The 26535-nt window shown below is 37.6% G+C and overlaps 1 long non-coding RNA gene across 1 annotated transcript; it reads left to right on the forward strand.

Moving 5' to 3' along the window:
- The first annotated feature begins 408 nt into the window (after positions 1 to 408).
- LOC107847998 lies at positions 409 to 14263 on the forward strand. Its single transcript, XR_001667732.2, has 3 exons — positions 409 to 550; positions 642 to 897; positions 13725 to 14263. It is a non-coding gene; the product is annotated as an uncharacterized LOC107847998 (long non-coding RNA).
- Positions 14264 to 26535: the final 12272 nt, after the last annotated feature.

Genomic DNA, 26535 nt, shown 5'->3' on the forward strand with positions numbered 1-26535 from the left:
AAGGAATTAGTAGAAATTATAGAGAAAATAATGGTGAAAATAGGAATTTTATTGATCAATAATGGAGAATTGATTACAACATTGATGAATTCCTAAGCTTCTGATTATCACCTGTAATGAAGAATTGAGAGATTGGGTTAGAGAGAGAAAGAAGAGAGAGAATTAATGAGGAGAGAGAAGGGAGTTGTAACAAAATTACCAAAATTCACTATTGTTATTAGTTCTTGAACAGATATTTATTATTGCGGCTGCTACTTTCTTTGGGCTTGCTTTTACTAATGGGCTAAATGACTTGGCCCATTTAATTGCATAATATCTGATGATCCGGTCCAGTAGCCCTTTTATCCACTAGCTTCTTAACTATATTTACACCCCATTTTATGATACATGTGGCCTTCCATACCAAAACTCTTACTCGTCATTGTTAGAATCATATCACTTTCCCAAAATAGTAACAATCCCCACCACTTCAAATAGACCTTGTCCTCAAGGTCTTGCTTGAGGCACAAACTCGGGAAATTGATTCTTGATGTAGCCCCAATCCTCTCAGGTAGCCTCATCCACACTAAGATTATCCCAGTGAATTAAGACTTGAAATTTGACACCATTATTGACTTTAACCATTTTTCTTTGCAATATAGCTAGAGGTTGCATCAGTGGTGACCATCACTGTCGCTCGAGGAAAGCTGCATCTGAGAATGAATTGTAGGTCGAACACGTTGTTTGAGCTGAGATACATGGAATATGGGGTAGATTTGAGACCCCTCTGGTAGATCCAGATGATAAGCAACTGACCCCCACCCTCTACAAAATAGTGTAAGGACCATAGTATTTGGCAGCGAGCTTTACATTTCATCGCACATTAATGGACGACTGGCAGTATGGATACAATTTGAGGTACACCTAATCTCCAATCTCTAGTGTTCTTTCTGGTCTGAGACTATTCGCGTAGAATTTCATACGTGACTGAGCTTGAAGCAAGTTATCTTTAAGAGACTATAGAATATGTTGTCTTTGGGCCAAGTTTACCCCAACAACACTGTCACCCAAGTATGATAATAAACCCATGGATAGTTGGGGAGGAGGGTACCCATATAAGGCTTCAAAAAGTGACATTTTTAGTGATGTGTGGTAGTTTTAATTGTACCACCATTTCTCGAGATGTAACCATTTAGACCACTGTTTAGGATTCTCTAAGACTATAGCATGCAGATATGATTCCATATACCTATTAGGTCATTCAGTCTGTCCGTCTGTCTGTGGATGGTAGGCTGAACTCAATGTAAGTTTAGTTCCTATCATTTTGAATAAATATTGCCAAAAATGACTGGTGAAGAATGGATCCCTATTAGAAGTGATGGTTTTTAGCAACCCATGAAGCTTGTAAACCTATCGTAGGAATAACTCCGCCACATCTTTGGCAGTGAAGGGATGCTTAAGGGCTAAAAAGTAACCATATTTGGTGATTCGGTATACCACAACTAACACTGCATTCTTATGACCTGAATTAGGTAACCCCTCCACAAAGTCCATGGATATATCTTGTCAAGCCAACTCGAGAATGGAAAGAGGTTCCAATAACCCCGGTGTGTGTACATTTTTAGATTTAATCCGCTGACAAACATCACATTCACTGACCCATCTAAAAATCTCATTCTTCATGTTAGGCCAATAGAATGCAAGTTGCGCCCACTTAAAGGTTTGTTGCTGTCCAGAATATCCTCCCAAGGTGAATTGGTGCATCATTGATATTACGGCTTTTGGCGTAATATTTTAGGCCTTTTTGTTTTGAGAATTGTGTGTTTCCAAACAACTATTATCGTATTTAACATGGTGTTTTAGTATTTTTAGGATAAGAACTAAGTATGAAGAATAACTTGGATAAAATGGATAAACCAAAGGAAACATGATCAACGATGGCTCGTCGACCTTGCGATGAACCATCGGCCAAACACCATCCCAAGGATATAGAATCCAGGAACACTGGAAGTCATCCGATGGTCTAGGTGACAGATTGTCGACCTTTCGATGAACTATCAGCCTAAACCGTCACCAGAAAATATAATGCAGTACCACTAGAAATCATATGATGGTCCAGGCAATGGACCATCTGTATTTCGATGAACTGTCGACCTAACCATATCCCAGAAGTAGAACATAGAATCACTGGAGCTCCAGTGATGGTCTATATGAAGGACCTTCGCCTCAGTGATGAACCGTCACTCGACCCATCGAGCATGAAGCGGCAACTCTGAGTTTGAATTTTAAAATCCGTGTTCTAAAAACATATAAATACCAAGTATTAGGGTTTATTCCAGATCTTTTGTCAGTAGTTTCATACTTTCTTCTCTATTGAGAGTTGTGTAACACTTTTCCTGGAGATTGAAAGCTAGAAATTAAGATCTGATTATTATTCTCTATTTGTTTTCATTGAAAGATGAGAAGAACAATATTATAAATTTTGTAAGTACTCTCTTAAAGTTATTTATGAACATCAATATATCTTTGATATCTTAGATGGAGATGAGTAGCTAAACTCCCATAACTAGGGTTATGGGAGCCTTGATGTAGAGAACTATTTGGGGTTGTAAATCCATTTGATTTCTATTATCTATCTAAATTACATGAATCTTTCTTCATTTTAATGACATCTCTTGGTTTCAAACTTGAGAAGTGATCCCATGAACACCACTTGTTTGACATAAAAGTGGATGTTGGGAAAAGAGGTAATTCACATGAAATCCATAGGTTTACCCTTTGGGTTACGGGTTGATTCCCTAACGGGATTAACCCTCATAAGAGTTCTATTGAGTGATACATGGATTCTTTAAGTTTAAAGGAAAAAAAGGGTAAAACACCCATCAGGTTGAGAAACAAGTGGGTAATTCTTAGATTTCAATACTTTTTGCAATTGAAAGTATAAGTTAGAATTCAAGCACAAGTTCACAACCCTAACTATTTGAACATCTTGGTGAGCATAACTCTAGTTAACTCATTTTCATTGAAATTACACTTGCATTAACTCTCATTAGTTGGACCGTTGTGGGATACAAAAATGAAACAGCATTATTAACACATCAAAACCCCCTTTTACTCTAGAACCTTAGATCAATAGTCTAATAACAGTCACTTTCGTAAGAAAGTTGTAATTTGGGCGTATCAAATTTTGGCGTCGTTCTTGGAGAATACGGTTATCAATTAAGTTTGTGCTTGTTTATTGACCTTTGGTCAATTTTCCCATATTTTACTTTTGTTTGTTATTTTTTTTTGTGCAAATGAGTTATTATGTATGCCAAGTACAAAGAGATCTGGTGCACCATTATTACCAATACATCCGAAACCATAGTGAATTGGAAGAATGGCAGATCCCCATGATGCTGAAAGGCTAGCCGCTCTGGCTAGAGTTTAATTAAATCAGCAGAATGACGGCCAACAGAAATGTCATCCTAATCCTGATGATGATGATTTAGGGGATGACGACTTGTTAGATCCTATTAACCCAAGGCGTACAGAAAATATGGTTGCACCAGTGAATCAGAATATGAATAAAAATCGCCCCTTTAGGGCAAGGCAAGAGCGTCAACCAGTGCAGTTTAATCTAAATGATGACAAAGATGGAATGGATGGAGTGGGTGTAACTAGAGCTATCATTCCTCCACCTCTAGCATCAGGAGCTAAATTCAATATTACCAGTACAATAATTCAACTCCTTCATCTTAAGGGGTTGTTCGGTGGTTTTCTTAGAGATGATCCAAACATGCATTTGGTGAATTTTGTCACCATTTGCAAGTCTTTTGATAATCTAGGAGTGGGTCAGAATGATATCCACCTACGTTTGTTTTCATTATCTCTATTTGGAGAGGTGACACTATGGCTAAATGAACTGACTCCCGACTCTATAACCAACTGAAGAAAGTTGAAAGAGGCTTTCCTAGAAAAGTTCTTTCCACTATCTAGAAGAGGTACAGCTGAGGGATGAAATCAGTAACTTTCGATAGCTTCCCACTGAAGCTCTTTATGAGACCTGGGGGAGGTTTATAAAAAAGCTGGTGCAATGCCCAAACCATAACATAATGGATATTTATTTGATGGAGACTCTTTATCGAGATTTGAACTCTATTATGAAGCCAGTCGTCGATAATACTGCATAAGGGTCATTTTTTGACCTTACTTTTCCAGAGGCCTCGGAGATACTTGATAGGATGACCAAACAAAGTAGAGCTTGGCATACTAGGGATTCTGTCATAGCAAGCCCTACTATTTTTGGTAGTATAACTATGAAGCAATGCAAGAAGGAGGAAGAATGTGACCAGGATATGGCACATTAAAAACACAGATGGATTTGCTGACGAAGAATCTATTGTCTAGAAAAATTGAGAAGGTAAAAGTTGTTGCATCCCAGGGAAGAGCTAATTTTGATTCGGAAGAATAGGCAAACTATCTAAATAATCAGGGGGTTTCCAAGGAAATAGCCAAGGAAATCAAGGTTGGAACTATTACGATATAGCTGGTTACAAGGATAGATATCAAGAGAAATGGAAGAGCAAAAATGATAAGAGTGGACTGTATGTACCTTCTGGAAGAAGAGATAATGCTGCAACTAGCTCTAGAAAGATGTTCGTGGAGGACATGATGGAGAAATTATTAAAGAGAGTTGAGACTACCAACTCTGGGTTGAATACTATGAAGAGTGATTTGTCTTTCATAAGTCAGTTGGTAAACTCACACTCTACTTCTATCAAATAGTTAGAGCAGCAAATGAGCCAACTCTCAGTAGCATTGAATTAGGGAAAGAGTGGAACTTTCCCAAGTAATACAGTTTAGAATCCTCAAAATGATGGCTCCTGCATGGCAATGACCATACGGGGTGGTAAGGTTTTACCAGGCCCATTTATGGGAAAAGCTGTGATACCTGAGGATATTGAGCATGAAAACACTTATCCAGTGGAGTCTGAGAAACTGGATGAAGTTATTGATAATAAACCATCTAACTGTCAGTAGGTTGATGAGTTGGAGAAGAGCAAGGGAAAGGAGACTGAAGTGGTGGTGACTACACTCCCAAATACACCTCCTCCATTTCTCTATTGGTTGAAAAAAAGGTCGACGATGCAAAGTTTGGCAAGTTTATTGCAATGCTTAAGTAGTTGACAATCAACTTTCCATTGGGGGGGCATTGAAGCAAATTCCTAGATACGCAAAGTTCATAAAAGACCTTGTTATGAAGAAGTGGACAGTTAGCTATGAGACGGTGGACAATCTCCATTATTAGGGTGTGATTTCTACAAGGTCGTTGGTGCAGAAGAAGGCAGACCTGGAATAATTTACTATCTCATGCACTATTAGGGCTCTTGAGTTCGCAAAAGCTCTATGTTATTTGGGAGCTAGTATAAATTTGATGTCGCTTGCTGTGTATAAAAAACTGGGTTTAGGGGATCCTATTCCCATAAACATGAGATTAGTTATGGAAGACAGGTTTATGAAGCGGCCCATGGGGATTTTATATGATGCATTAGTAAAGGTGGCCAGTTTCATATTTCCAGTTAATTTTTTCATTCTCGATTATGAGGTGGACTTCGAAGTGTCCATAATCTTGGGTAGACCTTTCCTCGCAACCGGGAGTCTACTTATTGATCTAAAGGCAAATGAGCTACTATTCAGGCTCAATGAAGAAGTAGTTTGATTAGATGTATGCTAGTCTATGAAATAACATAAAGCTATGAGTGTATTTTCTATTATGGATGTTTATTATGAGGAGGAGCAGGAAGTACCTATAGAAGAAAAATTTATTATGGAGACTTTATCCACTTTATTAATGAATTTTGATCAAGACAGCATTGAAGATTATGAGAAGACTGTGTGTGCCTTGACAGGCATGGGGTCTTATTCTTATGCACCTAAGAAGATGGATTTGTACTTGAAAAATCATCCCAGTCCACCAGCCAAGCCGTTTATTGAAGAGCCACCCACTTTGGAGCTGAAAAAATTGTTTGGTCATTTGAGGTATATGTTCCTGGGCAGCGGGAATACACTACTTATTATTATTACAGCTGACTTATGTGAACAATAGGTGGAAGCCCTCATCCCTGTTCTTAAAAGATATTAGAGGGTTATTGGTTGGATGATTGCAGACATTATCAATATTTCTCCTAGTATATACACACAGAAAATCCAACTAGAGGAGATTTAAGCTATGTTTGGTAAATCTAAGTAGGGCCTTTCAGCGGTGTGAAGAGTTCAATCTTGTGCTTAATTAGGAGAAATGCCACTTCTTGGTGGAGGAGGGCATCATTCTCGGACAGAAAATTTCAGGAAAGGGGATTGAAGTTGATTGAGCCAAAGTTGAGGTTATATAGAATCTTTCACCTCCTATTTCAGTGAAGGGGGTGGATAGTTTCCATGGTCATTCTGGCTTCTATAGGAGGTTTATAAAGGACTTCTCAAAGATTGCATACCCCCTTTGCAAACTCTTGGAGAAGGAAGTCAAATTCTCCTTTGATGATGATTATTTGAAGGTATTTGAATGTCTTAAAGGGAAGCTGGTTGATGCTACTATCATTGTTACACTGGATTGGTCAAAACTGTTTGAGATCATGTGTGATGCAAGTGGTGTTGCCCTTGGAGCTATGCTGGGACAAAAGAAGGAAAAATTGTTTCATCGATTCTACTATGCCAGCAAAGCACTGAATGAAGCTCAAAAGAACTACACCATCACAAAATAGAAACTTCTTATAGTTTTCTATGCCTTCGAGAAGTTCTGGGCTCATTTTCTAGGAACCAAGGTGGTGGTCTACAGTGACCACGCAGCCTTGATATATTTAATAGCGAAAAAGGATGCAAAGCCAAGGTTGATTATATGGGTGCTGCTGCTTCAAGAGTTTGAATTTGAAGTCAAAGATTAGAAGGGTTGCAAAAATCAACTTGTGAACCACCTGTCTAGGCTTGAAGGTGAGCAAACAGCTAGAGATGAATTTGAGATCAATGATGCATTTTCGGATAAGGGAATCCTTGCTGTTGTTATGGAGAAAATACCTTGGTATGCTGATTTTACAAATTATGTGATGAGCGAGGTGATCCCAGAGAATCTTTCCTTTCATCAAAGGAAAAAGGTTTCTCCATGATGTGACCCATTACTTCTGGGATGAGCCATATCTTTTTTAGCGATGTGTGGATGATATTATTAGAAGGTGTGTCCCAGAAGTAGATATGTTGAGTATATTGGAAGTGATTCATGCTTCCTCGATAGGAGGTCAGCAAACAAGTGATCAGACTGCAAGGAAAGTTCTTCAGAGCTGCTATTTTTGGCCCTCTTTGTTCAAAGATGCCTACAAGTTCGTGAAGAGGTTTAACCAATGCGAAAGGCAAGGGTCCATCTCAAATCACCATGAGATGCCAATGTTTAAAATATTGGAGGCAGAATTATTTGATGTTTGGGGCATTGATTTCATGGGGACCTTCACGAGCTTATTTGAGATGAAGTACATATTAGTTACTGTTGACTATGTGTCAAAATAGGTCGAGGCTGTGGATCTGACGGATAATGAAGGAAAGCAGGTTGTTGCATTCATAAAGAGAAATATCTTCTCTCGCTTTGGGGTACCACGTACCATCATAAGCGATGGAGGATCATACTTTTTCAACAATGTATTCAGAGCCTCCTTGGAAAAATATAGAGTCAAACATCATAAGGTGGCTACCCCATACCACCCACAGACCAATGGGCAGGTGAAAATCTCTAATCGGGAAATCAAAGCTCTCCTTTCCAAGACTATAAATGCTAGCAGGAAAGATTGGCCTAGGAAGCTGGATGATGTTGGTCTAGGAAATTGGATGATGCCTTATAGGCATATAAACAGCTTTCAAGACACCAATTGGCATGTCACCATACCAATTAGTTTATGGCAAGGCGTTTTATTTATCGATTGAACAAGAGCATAAAACACTGTGGGTACTTAAGTGGCTTGATCGAAATTGGAATAAGGCAGTGAACATAAGACTGGGGCAGCTGGATGAGATGGATGAGTTCCATCGTGGAGATTATGAAAAGGTTGACTTGTACAAAGAAAGAACGAAGAAGTACCATTCCTGTAAAATTGAAAGGCAGGATTTCTAGAGGGTTGACCTGCTGTTTCTGTTCAACTCCAGACTCAAACTTTTCCCAGGTAAGCTCAAATCCAAATGGTCCAGCCCATTTAAAGTGAGTCAAGTCTACTCATCTGGAGTAGTGGAGCTTGAAAATAAACACGAAAGTGTCTTTAGGGTAAATAGGCAGCGTGGGAAACTCTATATCGATCCAAAGGACTCGATAAGGGGTATTCATAATGTCTATCCCGATAAAGTCTGAGTAATCGAGATAACTAAGTCATGATAGGATGATAAATCAGGCACTAGTGGGAGGCAACCTACGGTGTGTTGTTGTATAGTATGAGTTGAAGTTATTTTGGTGTTTGTTTTATTGTTTGGTACAAGCTAAAGGGTTTGTGTAAGTGTACAGATCTGAAAGGGCAAGAACACAGAAGCTGAGAAAGTTTGGGGTGACCAACGGGTAACTCGTCGGATCATCGGTGACTCGACAGATCGTAGTGGTAACCGTCACAACAAAGTCTGAAAACCAACCTACTGGAAGAGTAGTGATGGGTTGACCGATGGACCGTTGCACATGTGATGGACCATCGCTTCAACCATTGTAGTATGCCTCCTGGTAAGTGCACTGGAAAGGGATGACGGGATTGATCGATGGAACATCAGACATTCGATGGATCGACGCTTGAACCGTCGCATGAAACCCTATTTCAGTGGGTCAGGTCGAATTAATTTAAATGGATGAATTTTTCATTCTTATCCAATTCAAATGAGTTTAAATGATAATTTGAAGTGGTTAAGTAACTCCCAAACTATTCAACGCACCTAAGCCCTTTCGTTCTCTCTTATAGCTCTCTATCTCCCCTTTCCCAGCTATTTAAAGTTCATTTCTCCTTCTTCTTTGTTCCTCACAAACTAGCTAAGTTCTTTTCACTAAAACAAATAATCATCTTTTGTTTGAAATTCATTGTGCAAAGTCAGAGAAGTGACCTAATACAGTAATAGCTAATTATGAATTTCCTTTCACTCCCTATTTTTGTTCAACATGATGAGAAATAACATAGGTGAATACAATTAAGTGAACCAATTCTCTTCTACTTTTGGTAATGTGTGGTAATGATTTGAGTTGAAACTTAGCATACACTATCTTGGGGGAAGTCTGAGTAACCCATGAACCAAAAATGGAAAAATATGGTGATGTATTATCAATAATTATGCCATAAAAATCATCCTTAAATGAAGTGTATGCAAGGTGTCTGACAAAATGCCAAAATGAGGCTTGAATTAGAAAAATGCAGGCGATGGATTGAGCGACGGACCATCGGACGCCCGACGATCCGTCACCTGAATCCTCCATAACTTTCTCAGAAATGTGATTACTAGAAAGACTCCGACTATTGGGGTCAACGGACCGTCGCTCTATCCGTCGTTGGTTGGAAAACTTTCTTTTTTCTGATTCAAGTCTGTGGACTGATAACTGTTGCACTTTCAGGTACTCTGGCTAACAAATTACCACCAACCAGAGGCAGGGGTAAAGGCCAACAAGCCAGGCAAGGGCCATCATAAAGTTCGAACGCACCAGCATGCAATACTCGATGAAATCATTAGGTGATTTCTTTATTCTCCTAGTTTGAAGAGGAGGGTGAAAGAAGCAGAAGCAGCTCAAGTTCCATTCTGGTTGAGAAAGGGGTTGAAACATCTAACCCCATCCAAGAAAAGATTCCTGAACAGGACCTGAACATGGTTCAACGCAAGGACCCACAACTGCGGGAGGGTATGAGATAGAAAATCAAAGGGGCTCGGGAGCATTTCTACAAAGGGCTAGCACCAACAGACAGGTTGGACGCAAAGAGACCTATTTTTTAGGAGTATCAAATTGTGACAACAACCTTGCATGCGTACCCAGAACTTAAGCGTCGATTCAACAAATATGAGTTGGCATGGATGAGCAGGACACTCGGATCCTATCAACCAAACTTGGTTTATACTGGTATGTACAATCTCGTATATTCGCCTATTCTCCATGATTATTTTGATTTATTGTCAAAAAGGCAAAGAAATAATTCATCATTCCACTACATTCAATTCAAGAACTCGAGAATCAACTAATGACCTGTTCAGGTATCTCGACTGAAATCCCTGTAAATAGTATTTTCTATCAAAATAGTATTCTTGCTTATTTCGATGAGTTTTTCACCATTTATTTGGCGTTGTTCGAGAAGAACCTTTCACCAGGCGCGTCAGTAGCTGACATGAACAAGTTGGATACAGTTCCTGTTCGTGGAGTTAATATAGATATCTCAGAGCGCACATTGAATAGATTTTTGTTTGGTCCTGAATACCAGATACCGAGTGCAATCCCAGAATTAGAACATTGACTGTTCATAGCAAAGACACAAAGGTCATGGCTATCCAGAGTATTGACAGATGAAGAAGAGCCTGTGTGGTTGTATAACCCACACGAATAGCTATCTAAGTCGTCCCTGAGCTTTAGGGCCAAGTTCTGGTGGGTAATTATGAGTTGAGGTTGATACCAGTAGGAGGTAACGACCGCTTAGAGATCACTAAAGTTGTAATCATTGTTACATTGATCGAGGTATTAACAATAGATTTCGGCCACCTTATTGCTGATGAGTTATTCTTTCAAGCTCACAAGACCATGACTACGCTTCCATTTCCATATCTTATCACTTAGTTATGTAAGCAAGAAAATGTTCCTTTGATTAGTGGACTTGATAATGAGATTCGGGCAGTGCATAGGCAGGATATTGAAAATACAAGGGATGAATCAAAGTTCAATATGTGAGTCACGAGGCCCGCAACTCAGCAAACTTAGTCAGTGCTAATTCCTAAACCATCTAAGGTTCTTTTAGGTATGCCATTACCTCTTGCTGCGTACATACCTCCTACTACCTCTAAAAGTTCAGCTTCGATGCCTATGGGTGGGACTGCAGATTCTGCATCACTTCCACCCTAATATTCAAAATACAGGCTAAACCAAAAGAACTTTACAAAGGTAGTCTGGGTGCAGAAAAGGGTTGAAAGGCAGTTATCTATATGGGGGCAGATTTCAAACCTTTTATTGAAAAAATTATAGAGGAAGCGATACGTCCTTTCAAGAATAGTCATCTAAGAATGGACAACATGGAGGAGAGAATCAACAAGCCCTTGGGTGCTATGTCCATTCTATATTTTGCAAAATTGATTAAGGAGGTTAGACAAATCTAAGCAGGTGTATACAGGATGAATCAGCAATAACAGCAGGCCATATTTGATCCAGTCCAAGTTGTAAGTAATAAAGACGAAGGTTTTGTTGATTTATTGGGGAGAAAGATCAAAGATAAGGGTAAGAAGGTAGCTAAGACTGATGAAAAAGCTACATGAAAAGCTGATAAAAGAAAAAGACTCGAAGCCATGTCACGAAGGAGAGAGAGCAACATGAGATAAAGAAAGAATAAAATCAAGGAAATATGAGGATCGAAGAAGAAAAAAAGTAGAGGAATAAGTAGACAGAGTGTCTACCAGTTCGGCCCCAGTTAGGAGGCAAGTTGTAGATCCGGCCAGAAATGTTATACCTCCAATTCCGGAGGAAGAGATTGTGAGCACTCCCACCACCATGGGGTTCAAAATTTCACCTAGTGAGGACACTATATCCTCACCGCACTTCAGAGATGCCTCAGATAAATAAGAGGCACTACAAGTATGTCCCCTCCTTTTACTTAAATTATATGCATTGAGGACAAAGCATTATTTTTTGTGGAGGTGAAATGTTCTTGTACCATGGAGGGTTGTGCTACCGATATTATTAACCTTACCATGTGCTATCTAGGATAATCGACATATCTAGGTTTAATTTTAGATTTGCATTTTACTTGATTTTAAGTCTTGTTATGTTGATGATGTTGGTCCATGAAATAAAAGTGTTGTTTGTGTTAGTACCTTGTTGTAAATATGGATGATGAATGATGTTGGCATCAAGCTATGACTATTGCCATTTGACTGCTTACTTTTGTCTCCTAGGATATGTTATCAACGGTTAGTGAATCCATAGTTGGCATTAGTCTGTAAATTTGCATGGCATGTGATGCATATCATAAGCACAGTAAAATGAGTGTGACTCAGTTACCACTGTGTGTGTGATTATTTTGTATTAGTTCTTACATAGTATAGTACCTAGAACTTGCCTGGTTCAATTGATGTTGTTCTGTATTTGATGGGTTGAGAAGTGATGACAAGCCACCTTGTGTTTTTAGTCCACTTAGCCAAAAATTAATCCCACCAAAAATAATTTTCCATGTTTGAACCTTTCTATGAGCCTTTGTAAATTTTTATTCATCACCAAGTATTCTAGTTAACTCTCTTTCAGTTGTTGATTCCTAGCTCTGGCCCTAGCCTAGTAATAGGCAATGTGTACCTAAACTTAGGCAAAACACCTAAGTTGAGGGTGGCTATTGTGGGGTTGTTAACTTCTTAATAGATAGTTGGTCTTCTGGTTTAATTGATGTTGTTCTGTAGTTGATGGGATAAGAAGTGATTGCAGGCCACCTTGTGTTTTTAGTCCACTTAGCCAAAAATTAATCCCACCAAAAATAATTTTCCATGTTTGAACCTTTCTTTTAGCCTTTGTAAATTTTTCTTCATCGCCAAGTATTCTAGTTAACTCTCTTTCAGCTGTTGATTCCTAGCTATGGCCCTAGCCTAGTAATAAGCAATGTGCACCTAAACTTAGGCAAAACACCTAAGTTGAGGGTGTCTATTGTGGGGTTGTTAACTGCTTAATAGATAGTTAACCTAGAATTTGAATTAGAGCATTTGGCCCTGGTCTAGTTAAGACAATGTGCACCTTAACTTATGGCATCAACCTAAGTTGAGGGTGGTTGGTGCTTGTTTGTATATATATATATATATATATATATATATATATATATATATATATATATATATATAAAATAAATAAAAAGGAGGTGTTTACTGTGGTAAAGCATAAATGAATGAGAAAAAGGTAAGTAAGCTAGCAATGCAATAGCCTTGGTAAGAATAATTTGAAGTCAAAGAGAGTTAAAGCCTAGTTCTTAGTCACTTTTACCCAATATTCCTTCCTGACCTAGTCGGATACCTCATTACTAACCTAGAAAAGACCTGCTTGATCTTGGAACTAGGCTATAAGGGAGACGTTGGATGATAAAGGCAAGACTATGGGTACATGTGCTATATTAGTAACTTCTTTGATGAGTGAGAGGGTTTTGATTTGTATCCACAAAATATTCTGAGTGGTGGATCTCCTTGACTGTGAGAGAAACCTGAGTTACACTTAATTTGGCTAATTTCTATAGATTCTTGTATCCATGTTTATGTAGATGAATTGAATTGGAAACAATGACGATTATAGACTCTGACACATTAAACCATATGATTTGGATGACAAGTGAATGGTTGTGTGAAAAACTGTTCAGTAGCAAATGCCTGTCATTATGTTGCTCATATTTATAATTTGGTGCTGAGTTGCTTGAAGACAAGCAATTGCCATAAGTTAAGGGCGTTGATGTTACGGCTTTTGGTGTAACATTTTAGGCCTTTTTCTTAGGAGAATTATGTGTTTTCAAGCAACGATTGTCGTATTTAACATGGTGTTTTAGTGTTTTCAGGATAAGAACTGAGTATGAAGAACAACTTAGATAAACTGGACAAAACAAAGAAAACATGATCAGCTACGGCTCAGGCGATGTCCCATCAACCTTGTGACGAACCGTCAGCCAAAAACTGTCACCAGGAAACAGAATGCAGGAACACTAGAATTCATGTGATGGTCCAGGCGACGGACCATCGACCTTGAAATGAACCGTCAGCCTAAACCGTCTCCAGGAAATAGAATGCAGTACCACTGGAAGCCATGCGATGGTCCAGGCGATGGACCATTGGTATTGTGATGAACCGCCACCCTACCCATTGCCCAGAAGAAAAACATAGACTCACTAGAGCTCTAGCAATGTTCTATGAAACAAATCGTTGCCTTAGCGATGAATTATCGTTCGAACATTCGAGCATGAAGCGGCAACTCCGAGTTTGAATTTTAAAATCTGAGTTCTAGAAACATATAAATACCAAGTATTAGGGTTTATTCCAGATTTTTTGTCAGTAGTTTCATACTTTCTTCTCAATTGAGAGTTGTGTAGCACTTTTCCTTGAGATTGGAAGCTAGAAATTAAGATATGATTATTATTCTCTATTTGTTTTCATTGAAGATTGAGAAGAACAATATTGTAACTTTTGTAAGTACTCTCTTTAAGTTATTTATGAACATCAATATATCTTTGATATCTTATATGAAGATGAGTAGCTAAACTCCCATAACTAGGGTTATGGGAGCCTTGATGTAGAGAACGATTTGGAGTTGTGAATCCATTTGATTTCTATCATCTATCTAAATTTCATGAATCTCTCTTCATTTTAATGACATCTCTTGGTTGCAAACTTAAGAAGTGAGCCCATGAATACCATTTGTCTAACAAAAAAGTGGATGTTAGGAAAAGAGGTGATTCACATGAAATCCATAGGTTTACCCTTTGGGTAACGAGTTAATGCCCTAACGAGATTAACCCTCATGAGATTTTTATTGAGTGATACATGGATCCTTTAAATTCGAAGGGAAAAGGGGGTAAAACACCCATCAGGTTGAGAAACAAGTGGGTAATTCTTAGATTTCAATACTTCTTGCAATTGAAAGTATAAGTTAGAATTCAAGCACAAGTTCACAACCCTAAATTTTTGAACATTTTGGTGAGCATAACTCTATTTAACTCATTTTCATTGAAATTACACTTGCATTAACTCTCATTAGCTGGACCACTGTGTGATACAAAAATAAAAGAGCATTGTTAACACATCAAAACCCTCTTTTACTGAGGAACCTTAGATCAACAGTCTAATAACAATCACAATACTTAGTGAATACAGTATTCCCTATGGGATTCGACACCCAACCCATTTGGGTTCTATATTTGACAGCGACTGCTTACACTTTCTTAAGAAAGTTATAATTTGGGTGTATCAATCATTTCTAGAATTTTGTGTTTGAGATTGGAACCTTTTTCCATATAGATTTTCCTTTGAAACCTAATAATGCCCTGATGCAAAGTATAGTCAATCAACCCAGTAGAATCTACTGTTAATTCACCAAAAAGTTGAAAAGCAATGGGATCTTCTTCATAGATGTGCGCTACTTCTTGTAACCAAGTTGCTTGTGCTATAGTCATATCCATGAGCGCATAGTCTTCCTCTTGTCTCCTAGAGAGTGCATCAGTCACTCGATTGTCCACTCTTTTTTTGTATTAAACCTCAAAACCCCATAAGTTTTGTCAAACCTTTTTATTGCAATGTCATTGTAACCTTTTGTTCAAGTAGATGCTTAAGACTTTGATGATTAGTCTTGAAAATAAAATAGCCCCCTTATAGGTAATGTCTCTACCTTTCCACGGCAGAAAGTAAGGCCAAGTACTCCTTCTCATAAGTAGAAAGTCCCCTGTTCTTTAAGGCTAGAGCCTTGCTAAAATATTCAATGGGCCTACCCCCCTGCATCAAAATAGCACCCATCCCCATTGAACAAGCATCTATCTCAATAGTAAAAGGCTTAGTAAAATCAGCCGGTGCTAACACAAGCACAGTTGTCGTAGCAGTTTTCAACATCTAAAAGGTAGATTCTGCATCTTCTGTCCATAAGAATGAATTCTTTTTAAGCAAATTTGTCAAAGGTCTACTAATAGCTCCATAATTTTTTTAAAAACTTCTATAATACTGGGTAAGCCCAAGAAAACCTATAAGAGTCCGGACAGACTTGGGAGTGGGCCAAGCGACCATAGCCATAATTTTGGTAGGGTCTGTAGACACCCCTTTACCTGAAATGATGTGACCCAAGTACTCTACTTTTTGCAGTCCAAAGGAGCACTTGGATAGCTTAACATAGAGCTGGTCTTTCTGGAGAATCCCCAAAACTGCTCTCAAGTGCGACACATGAATATCAATCAAGGAACTATAAACCAATATATCATCAAAGAAAACTAGCACTAATTTTCTCAAGAATGGGTGAAAAACATGATTCATGAGGCTTTGGAATATGGCCGGCGCATTGGTCAATCCAAAGGGCATCACCATAAATTTGTAGTGCCCTAAATATATCCGAAAAGCTACTTTTTAAATGTCTGAACTTTCCATTCATATTTGATGGTAACCATCCCGTAAATCAATTTTAGAATAGATGCATGATCTGTGTAACTCATCCATTAAATCTTCCACCAAGTGAATTGGGAATTTATCTTTAATGGTCATCTTATTTTACTCTCTATAGTCAATGCAAAATCTCCAACTTATATCTTTTTTCTTGACTAGTAGGACAGGGGAAGAAAATAGGGAATGACTAGGTTGTATTATGCCATTTGCTAACATCTCACTGGCTTTCTTTTCTATTTCATTTGTTTAAAAGTATTTGTACCTATATGGTCTAATGCTTACTGGTGTTGCATCAAGTTTAAGCGGAATGGAATGATCATGGGCTCTTCTTGGTGGCAAGGCTTTGGGTTCTGCAAATACCCCTGAAAATTCATTCAACATTGCATTAATCTTCTCAGGTATTATACTTGATGACTCCTCTGTTCTGGCTGACACCGTGAAGAGATGTGCCCATAACACTTGTCTTTTTTAGTAGCTGCTTCACTCCAGTAGATGACATACTCCGCAATGTGCCTTCCTCAGTCACGCCCTTGAGCTCTACTCTTTTCCCTTTAACCCCTACTTGAATTTTATTTTCCACCAAATCAAATAATACAGGGTTATGTTTCTTCATCCACTCCATGCCCAAAACTACATCACAACCCCCAATGTCTAAAATCCTCAGTTTATATTCCCACTCCAGACCTTGTATCTTTCATTTGAATTCCTAACATAAATTATAGCTCGTGACATGTCCACCATTGGCCACAGTAACCCTCAAGGGAATATCAACTTGGATTTTACAGCCTACTTGAGTTGCGGTGTCACTAGCCACAAAGTTATGTATGATTCCACTATCCACCAGTATGACCAACCTCCTTTTGCCATAAAATCCTATCACCTTGATAATAGTACTGGTAGTAGTACCCGATAATGCATTAAGACTTGTTGCTTCTAATAACTCTGGTTGCTCTTCCTCTTGTAACTCAGGCCCGTCAGTAAAGTTTTCTCCTGATGAACAGGGAAATATTTTTCCCCACATTTATAGCTTTCTCCTCTAGCCCTTTGAGCCTCAAACAATGTATTATCCAACCCAAAACTTTTGGTTCCTGCAGAAGCAAATGGTGTAGCTCCTTTACTTCCTGTCAACTTACTTTTTCGATTAATGGTTTCTATTAATTTTTTCCTGATGTCTTGCTTTCTCCACTACCTGGCTCAAGGAAAAGGGATCAAGCATTTTAACAGTATGCTTAATCTCATCCTTAAGCCCTTCAATAAAGAATCCTAAGAAGAATTCTTCTGGAATGGAGGGATGCTTCATCAACACCCATGCCTTCAAGTCCTCAAAATTTTCCAGGTAATCATTTACAGTAATTCTTTGTTCTACCCTCTTAAATTCTCCCAGCAATTAAGATTGCCATTATCTGAGTGTTCGAACCTTCTACAAATTTCTTCAACAAATTCCTGCCACCTAACTATACCCCGACTCAAGTGATAAGAGAATACCAAGATTTCGCTCGTCCATTGAGGTGAATAACTGTCATTTCCAATTTCTGTTGAGGATCGTTCACATGGTTGTAATTGAAGTAGCGTTCACACTTTCTCAACCAAGACCGCGGATCGCCTTCGTCAAAATAAGGGAACTCACCTCATGAAGCAAATTGGTTTGGTTGAACCCTACCAGCTGTTGCCTCTAGAAAATTTGTCATTCTCACCCTTGCGTTCGAAATTTCTCCATGTGGACCTTCCCTGGGAGCACTGCCCAGAATTTCATCACCCCGGACAAGAGTTTATCCATCAAAACATCCAGTTCCCTGCCCAACTCATCAATCTTTGTATCATTTGATTCCAATTTCTTATTCGTCTCTGTCATGTAATTTTGCAACTGATTTTCCAATTTGTTAACATTATCCTCCATGGCTTTAGACCTTCTTTTCGTAACCGTCATTGTTGTTGCCAAGATCGATCTTTGATACCAAGTTGTAATATACCCGTAATAGTGGTAAGGAATTAGTAGCAATTATAGTGAAAATAGAAATTTTATTGATTAACAATGGAGAATTGATTACAACATTGATGAATTCCTAAGCTCCTGATTATCACCTGTAATGGAGAATTGAGAGATTGGGTTAGAGAGAGAATTAATGAGGAAGGAGGGAGTTGTAACAGAATTACCAGAATTCACTACTATTATAAGTTCTTGAACAGATATTGATTATTGCGGCAGCTACTTTCTTTGGGCTTGCTTCTACTAATGGGCTAAATGACTTGGCCCATTTAATTGCATAATACCTGATGATCCGGTCCAGTCACCCTTTTATTCACTAGCTTCTTAACTACATTTACACCACAATTTATGATACACGTGGCCTTCCATAACAAAACTCTTACTCTTCACTGTTAGAATCATTTCACTTTCCCAAAAGAGTAACACCTCCACACCTTCCTATCAAGGGTCATGTCCTCCGTAAGTTGTAACTGCTCCATATCATGCCTAATCACCTCTCTCCAATATTTCTTTGATCTACCTCTATCCCACCTAAAATCATCCATAGCTAGTGTCTCACACCTCCGCACTAAAGTATCCGAGTTCCTTCTCATCACGTGTCCGAACCAACATAACCTCACTTCTCATATCTTATCCTCTACCGACGCAACTCCCACCTTTTCCCAAATAATTTCATTCCTCATCCTATCTTTCCTGGTATGTCCACACATCCATCGCAACATTCGCATCTCCGCCACCTTCAACTTTTGGATGTGGGAGTTCTTAACTAGCCAACATTTCGCTCCATACAACATAGCCGGCCAGACCATAAGAATCTATAGAGAAAATTATTTCTTAAATAGATTTGTGAAATCCTATTCCAAGTTTAACCCACACTACAACTCCAAATTATACAAGGAAAGAGTTAAACGAATTACCAAAATAAATAAATAAATTAAATTTACGCAGTCCTATCCTAGACTCATAATATAATATTTCTTTTTTTTTTTTTGGTTAACATAATATAATTTTCACTCTATTTGCAAATTGAGAAAATTACACCCCTCATATGATATGATTTTCTGTTGTTAATATTCATTCATTTTTCTTTTACAAAAAACAAAAATTAATCACGTATATATTGGAAATCCTACAGTCACTAGAACTTTCATTATTTAAGTGGGTTTAGATATTTGGTTTTGAAATACATGGGATGTAATTACAGTTAAATAAATTGAAAGTACGTTGAACTATAAAAGGTTAAAGACATAAGTAAAATTAGATCTTAGCGACCCGTCTTAATTATATGGTGGTTCTATAACCCCTTATTTTTTTTTGTATTTCTTTGCTCTTTATGTGCTAACATAAAGTCATAATTCAATTCAATTAGTTGTAGTGATATACACCATGTGTTGCCGTGTGAATATATGTATTTTTTAATCTCTTAAAAAAATGTCTTCTTATTTTCTTTGTCTGTTTTTTAAATAAATTAATATACTTAATTTTTACTATTATTATTTTTCTTGTATTTAATTTTTTTTTCAAATACGCGCAAACTTTTTAACTTTTCTTTGTCTTCTTGTTTTCTTGGCCTTGTACTTAAGTTTTCTTAAATACATGTAATTGTTTTATTATATCATTTTTTTCTTGTTTTCTCCAATTGCTTTTATTTATTCTTTTTATTTTCGTTGTCTTCCCTATAGATTTGATTTCACATTTTTTATTCTAAATATCTTGTATTTAAAATAAGTTAATTTCATATGGATACCAGAAAAAAGTGAAGGATATCAAATGAAAAAAAAATTAAAACGTTAAAAATAAAGGACACTATTTAAAATGTTATAATTACTTTTTAAAAAAAATACACGTATCTTTTTCAAATTAATTAAAAGTGAAAAGAAAATGAAAGTTTAAGAGTGAGCTAGGAAAAAAAATTCACAAAGAAAGAAAGAAAATAATAAAATACATATGTTTTAAAGTTAATAATTATGTGTATTAAGTAATTATAAAATGTTCAACTAAAAAACGGATATGTGTTCAATATTGATCAAATTTTTCTTATATTTTTTGCATCAATTGCTTTCAAGAGAGTGAGCATAGTCACATCAACACCAAATCGATATTTATTACACTTTTAATATAGTTTAGACGATAATGAGACCCCGCATGGTTAAGATGGGTTGTTGAAAAATCTCTTAATGTAAATCAATGTGACAAGAATAGGGTGTAGAAAAATATATACAATAACAATAATATACCAATGTAATTACATGTATTTTGGTGGAACCTGGGAAGAGTAGGATATATGCAAGTCTTGCCCCTATTTTTGTGGGGTAAATAGGTTGATTTTGATAAATTCTCGGCTAAAAAAAAAGAGTCATCGAAGTAGACATAGTAAAAAAGATAAACAAATTCAATTTTTTTTTTAAGATCTTATTTGAGCTACGTATCCCTCATAGATCAATGTGGTAAGAAGAGCAACAGGTTTAATAAGCTATCATAAGATTTTTAAAAATTCTTTGAAAAAATGTTTAACCGTGAATAGAGCACAAGATACCAAAATTAATAATATGTACCAAGTATTGGAAATAGGCTAAATGATACTGTTGCATTTTGTACACGGAAAATGTGTTTATTCATTATTTATTTAAAATTTTAGAGTTAATACACATGAATGTTTAATTTTATTTTTTTGTAAAAAAAAAAAATATATATTTCACTTTAATTGATATCAAGTTTCTTCATGTGCCTCAAATCTAACAGACTAATGTAAGATTTCTGTTATATAGGAGTTTAAGTAATTGAATTTTAAGTAGAAGAGTGACCATCAATCAAATATTTATTGAATCTTTTAGCATGTGAGATGACATTCCTGAATGAAGTCTATTTGAACCAAGTTATACTTCTCAGATTAGGCTAGACCTCTTTACTTACGAGGAGCGCCCTGAATGTACTAGCGATTGATACATAGGAGAATGATTGCCCGAATTTTTTGGGTTATTTTTAAAAATAAATCCAAATTAGGGTGGCTTTTAAATTTTAGCCCTAAATAAAAAGGCTTTGTTAAAATAGCCTTTACTTTTGGCGGGTATGGGGGTGTGGGAGTGTAGGGGAGATGTAGATGGTATGTGGGATAGGGCGGCTAGGTGCATCAAGAAGACTGCCAGGGAAGTGTTGGGTGTGTCTAGGGGCTGGGCCGGTCACCATCGGGGGGACTGATGATGGAATGAAGAAGTTAAGAAGAAAATGGAGACTAAGAAAGCGGCGTATGCTAAATTGGTTAAGAGTAAGGATGACGAAGAGAAACGGGTAAATAGGGAGGAGTACAAGTTAGCGAGGAAGAAGGCTAAGCTAGTAGTTATGGCTGCTAAGATGGCAGCGTTTGAGAGCTTGTATGCGGGGTTAGAGGAGAAAGGAGGGGAAAAAAGGTTGTTTAGGCTGGCTAAGGCAAGGGAGAGGAAGGGTCGTGACCTCAACCAGGTGAAGTATATTAAGGCGGAGAATGGTAGAGTGTTGGTGAAGGATACTCACATTAAGAAAAGATGTCAGTCGTATTTTCATAGGCTCTTGAATGATGAAGGGGGTAGAGTAATTGTGTTAGGGAAGCTGGAGCAATCAGAAGAGTATCGTGATTTTATGTATTGTAGATGTTTTAAGGTGGAGGAGGTCAGAGAGACCGTTCACAAGATGCGAAGGGGTAGGGCGACGGGGACTGATGAGATTCCCTTGGATTTTTGAAAGTTTGCTGGTGAGGTTGGTTTGAGGTGGTTGACTGATTTATTTAACAGTATTTTCATGTCGGCGAAAATGCCCGAGGACTGGCGATGGAGTACTGTGATATCTCCGTATAAAAATAAGGGTGACATTCAGAGTTGCAACAACTATAGGGGTATTAAGTTATTGAGTCACACTCTGAAGATTTAGGAGAGAGTGTTCGAGTTGAGGTTGAGAAGGGTAGTGTCTATTTTAGAGAATCAGTTTGGATTTATGCCCGGGCGCTCGACGACAGAGGCAATTTACCTAGTACAGAGACTGGTGGAATAGTACAAGGAAAGGAAGAAGGACCTGCACATGGTGTTTATCGACTTGGAGAAAGTGTATGACAAAGTCCCTATGAAAGTCCTTTGGAGATGTTTGGAGGTGAGTGGAGTTCCGGTGGCATATATCAGAGCAATCAAGGACATGTATGATGGAGCTAAGACCCAGGTGAGGACCGCGGGAGGTGATTCAGAACATTTCCCTGTCTTGACAGGGTTGCATCAGGTATCTACTCTTAGCCCGTTTTTGTTTCCTTTGGTGACGGATGTGTTGACGCAGCATATCCAAGGAGAGGTGTCCTGGTGTATGCTTTTTGCAGATGATGTGGTATTGATTGATGAGACACAAGGGGGTGAATGATAAATTAGAGGTGTGGAGACAGACCCTTGAGTCTAAAGAGTTCAAGTTGAGTAGGATCAAGACCGAATATTTGAAATGTAAGTTTAATGGCTCGAGGATGAAGACGGGGTGGTAGTAAGGTTGGATTCTCAGGCAATTTGTAAAAGGGATAGTTTTAAGTATCTTCGGTCTATGATTCAGGGGAATGGTGAGATTAATGAGGATATCTCTCACCATATTGGGGAAGGATTGATGAAGTGAAAATTCACCTCAGGGGTGTTGTGTGATAAGAAGGTGCCCCTAAAGCTTAAAGGCAAATTCTAAAGGGTGGCAGTTCATCCAGCCATGTTGTATGGCGCGGAGTGTTGGCTTATAAAGAACTCTCACAACCAAAAAGTAAAGGTGGCAGAAATAAGAATGTTGTGTTGGATGTGTGGACTTACTAAGGGTGATAGAGTTCGGAATGGGATTATTCGGAAGAAGGTGGGAGTGGCTTCTATGGAGGATAAGATGCAAGAAGAAAGATTGAGATGGTTTGGGCATATGATGGGGAGAGGAACAGATGTACCAGTTCGTAGGTGTGAGAGGCTTACTTTGGATGTCTTTAGGAAAGGTAGAGGTAGGCCAAAGAAATACTGGAGAGAGATGATTAGGCGGGACATAGAGCAGTTACAGCTTACTGAGGATATAACCCTAGACAGAAAGATCTAGAGGACGCGTATTAGGTTAGAAGGCTAGCGGCAAGTTGGATAGGTAAGGTAGGGCTTTACTTGGTGGGTGTATTAAGCCTGTTTTGCTACCTTGTTGCATGCTATATTACGATTGCTTACTCTTCTTTGTTTACTATTCCTCTATTCACTATTCTTTTGTAATTAGTGTATTTATGTATTGTCATCTTTTTGTTTGGAGTTGATCACTATTCCCTGTCTTGAGCCGAGGGTCAATCAGAAACAGCCTTGCTACTTCTTCGGAGGTAGTAGTATGGACTGCGTACATCTTACCCTCCCCAGACCTCACTATGTGGGAATAAACTGGGTTTGTTGTTGTTGTTGTTAAAATAGCCTTTACTTGTTAAGTCATATTTTTTTGGATGAAAATACCCTCCTCCAAAATATTTGTTGTTAAATCTCTTTCTTTCTCTCTTTCTTCCAAATTCCAGAATCGACTTTAGTCGTAAGGTTTCTTCAGATATGAATTTTATCATCAAAATTCATTATGGTAATTTTAGCTTATTGATGCATTGTGGTAATTTTAGCCCATTGTATAATTAGCATATTGATTTGATTTTTGGGGAGGTGAACGTAAGTTAAAGTTGGCATATGCTATTATTGTAGTAACATATTTACCATTGAGGAATTACGTTAGACAGGTTATGGGGAATTTGTTATTGCGGTTATAATTATGTTTAAGTAGTTGCAGGGGGTTGGTCTTGGACAGGTTATGGCCAAACGTATAAGGTCAAGGTGGTACAAAAATAAGTTTGATTGTTTCTATAGCTCGAACACAAACTACAAAGCTACCTTTCTTGCAAGCTTCTCTAGTTGTCTCAGTTTGTTGAACAGCCTTGCATTTCTCTTATGCCAAACTACATATATAAATTCAGTATATACCAGCTTTCATACTTGGGCTATGTGTCTCTTGCCTTTAATTCCCTGCTTAATCCAATCATGCATTGCAATTCATGTAGGAGATAGTGGTTGAGTACTATTTAGCCAGCAAAGCAACCTCTTCCATATTGCATTTGTATAGTTACATTCCATGAACAGATGATCTCTTGTTTTGTTAACTTGCTTGCACAAAATACACCCAAGGTCAATATGAATATTCCACTTCATTAATCTATCAGTGGTCACACAATGCTTCACCCATCCAATAAATTTGTAAGGAAAACCCACGTCAATCAGGATCTGCTTCAAATAGGGTCAATCTACAGTATCATAAGCCTTTTGTATATCGACTTTTAATATACATCTAACTGAGATATTCTTTCCACTATGAGCTTTAACCAATTCATGAACAATCATAATATTGACAACTCATTTTCTATCTCGGATGAATCCAGCCTATGTTTTAGAGATTAAAGAACACTAACTTGTTGATTCTAAGAGAGAGCACCTTAGCTATTAGCTTGTATAACATAGAGAAACAGGCAATGGATTTAAACTCTCTAATGGTAGTAGGATTTGGAACTTTAGGTAACAAGGTTATTATTGTACAGTTCACTGCATTATACAACTTTTCAGTGTTAAAAAAAATCCTTCATTTTTGAATACGCATCATATTTAATCCTTTATCTTTTGTTAACTGCAGTAGTATTGGTTAGGACACACTCCATTAAAAATTGGTAAAAAGTAATGATTTCACGCTTAATATCCTTAGGATCAGCCAATTTAACACTATTTAAAGAAATAAGCTCCACTGTCTGCTTCTTGTTACTTTTTTTCTTTCATAACTGCACTAAAATACATGGAGTTTGAATCACCTAGCTTATACACAAAGCCCTAATTTTTTATTGTAACATGCTCTCTTTAATATTGCTCTACTTCTTAAGAATAGTCAGTACATCATTCTCTTTCAAGGCCATACTATCAGAGTATTGAGTTGATAAACTATGCTGTTTCACTTGCAACCTATCTCTAAAATAAACAACCCTCTCAGAATCACCCCTATAGTGTGTGTTATTCAGTAGATTTAAGTGCGATTTTAGCATCTTCAGATTCTGCCATACATTTCAAGTTATGCCCCATGGGCAAGAGTTGACACTGCCTTAGTCTGTAATGATTTGGTAGATGTAACGCCCCGAAAATCTAGTCCCGAGACACCACACGGTACTAAGGGTCACAAGTGACCCCAAGCTAACCCTTTCATAGGTATAACTCAAAAGAAGCTGATTTAAAACATAATTCTGAGAGAATGAAGCTAAAAATATCTCAATACAGAATCTGTTCAATACAATATTGGAATTACAAGATGACAATTCTACTAACACATATACATATACAAGATGGAGATTGAATACATCAACCACTACTACTGTCTATGAAGCCTCTACTAGTATTGCCTGTACATAAATGGGTCATGACTCCCAACCATCCCACTTAATATGACCGACAGAAGAAGATACAGTATCTCTGAACTGAAACAACCAACACAAAACCTTGAACTATAAGGACTCCTTTACCTACTGACCAGATGTTGCAACTGAATAGAATAGTAGATGGGGGTCAGCACAAAGAGAATGTACTGAGTATGTGGGGGTGCATGCAACACTTTAAATAAATCATCAAGTTCATGAAAACATGCATATAGACAATCATGACTCACTTGGCTTGAATTATATCAAATCATACTCTTCATACTTTCATAATAAATAGTTTAAATGGTAAAATCTCATAAACCATGTAAATCATCAAAAATCATAAATTATGATAAATCATCATAAATTATCATATCATCAAAATTCATCATAGGTAATCATAATTCATCATAATATCTCAACTCTTTAACTAGTGACTCGGTAATTCAAGAAACATAATTTTTATGGACAGGGGAGTTTTCTATAACTGATAACCCCACGTGAGCTACATGGAATACTAATGTTTGAAACCCCCGTTGGCGGGAGCGTCATACTCTTTGCCAGGGAGTACGACCTTAAAACTGCAATAATCATAATCGGGCTCTCAGGCCAATAATATCATCATCAAACAATCCTACAATGGCACATAGGTTTGGAGAAATACCAAATTTCTCTCTCGGTGCTAAGTACTACTCCCCGACAAGCTCAGAACACGTTAGGAAATCCACCATCATCCTCACAAGGGTCTATCATAAAGACCAAAACAAATATCTCAATTTATAATTCATCAACAATTTGTGGATTCCTAACCCCA

The sequence above is a fragment of the Capsicum annuum genome, chromosome 11, assembly GCF_002878395.1.
Source record: "Capsicum annuum cultivar UCD-10X-F1 chromosome 11, UCD10Xv1.1, whole genome shotgun sequence".
In the NCBI taxonomy this organism is placed as follows: Eukaryota; Viridiplantae; Streptophyta; class Magnoliopsida; order Solanales; family Solanaceae; genus Capsicum; species Capsicum annuum.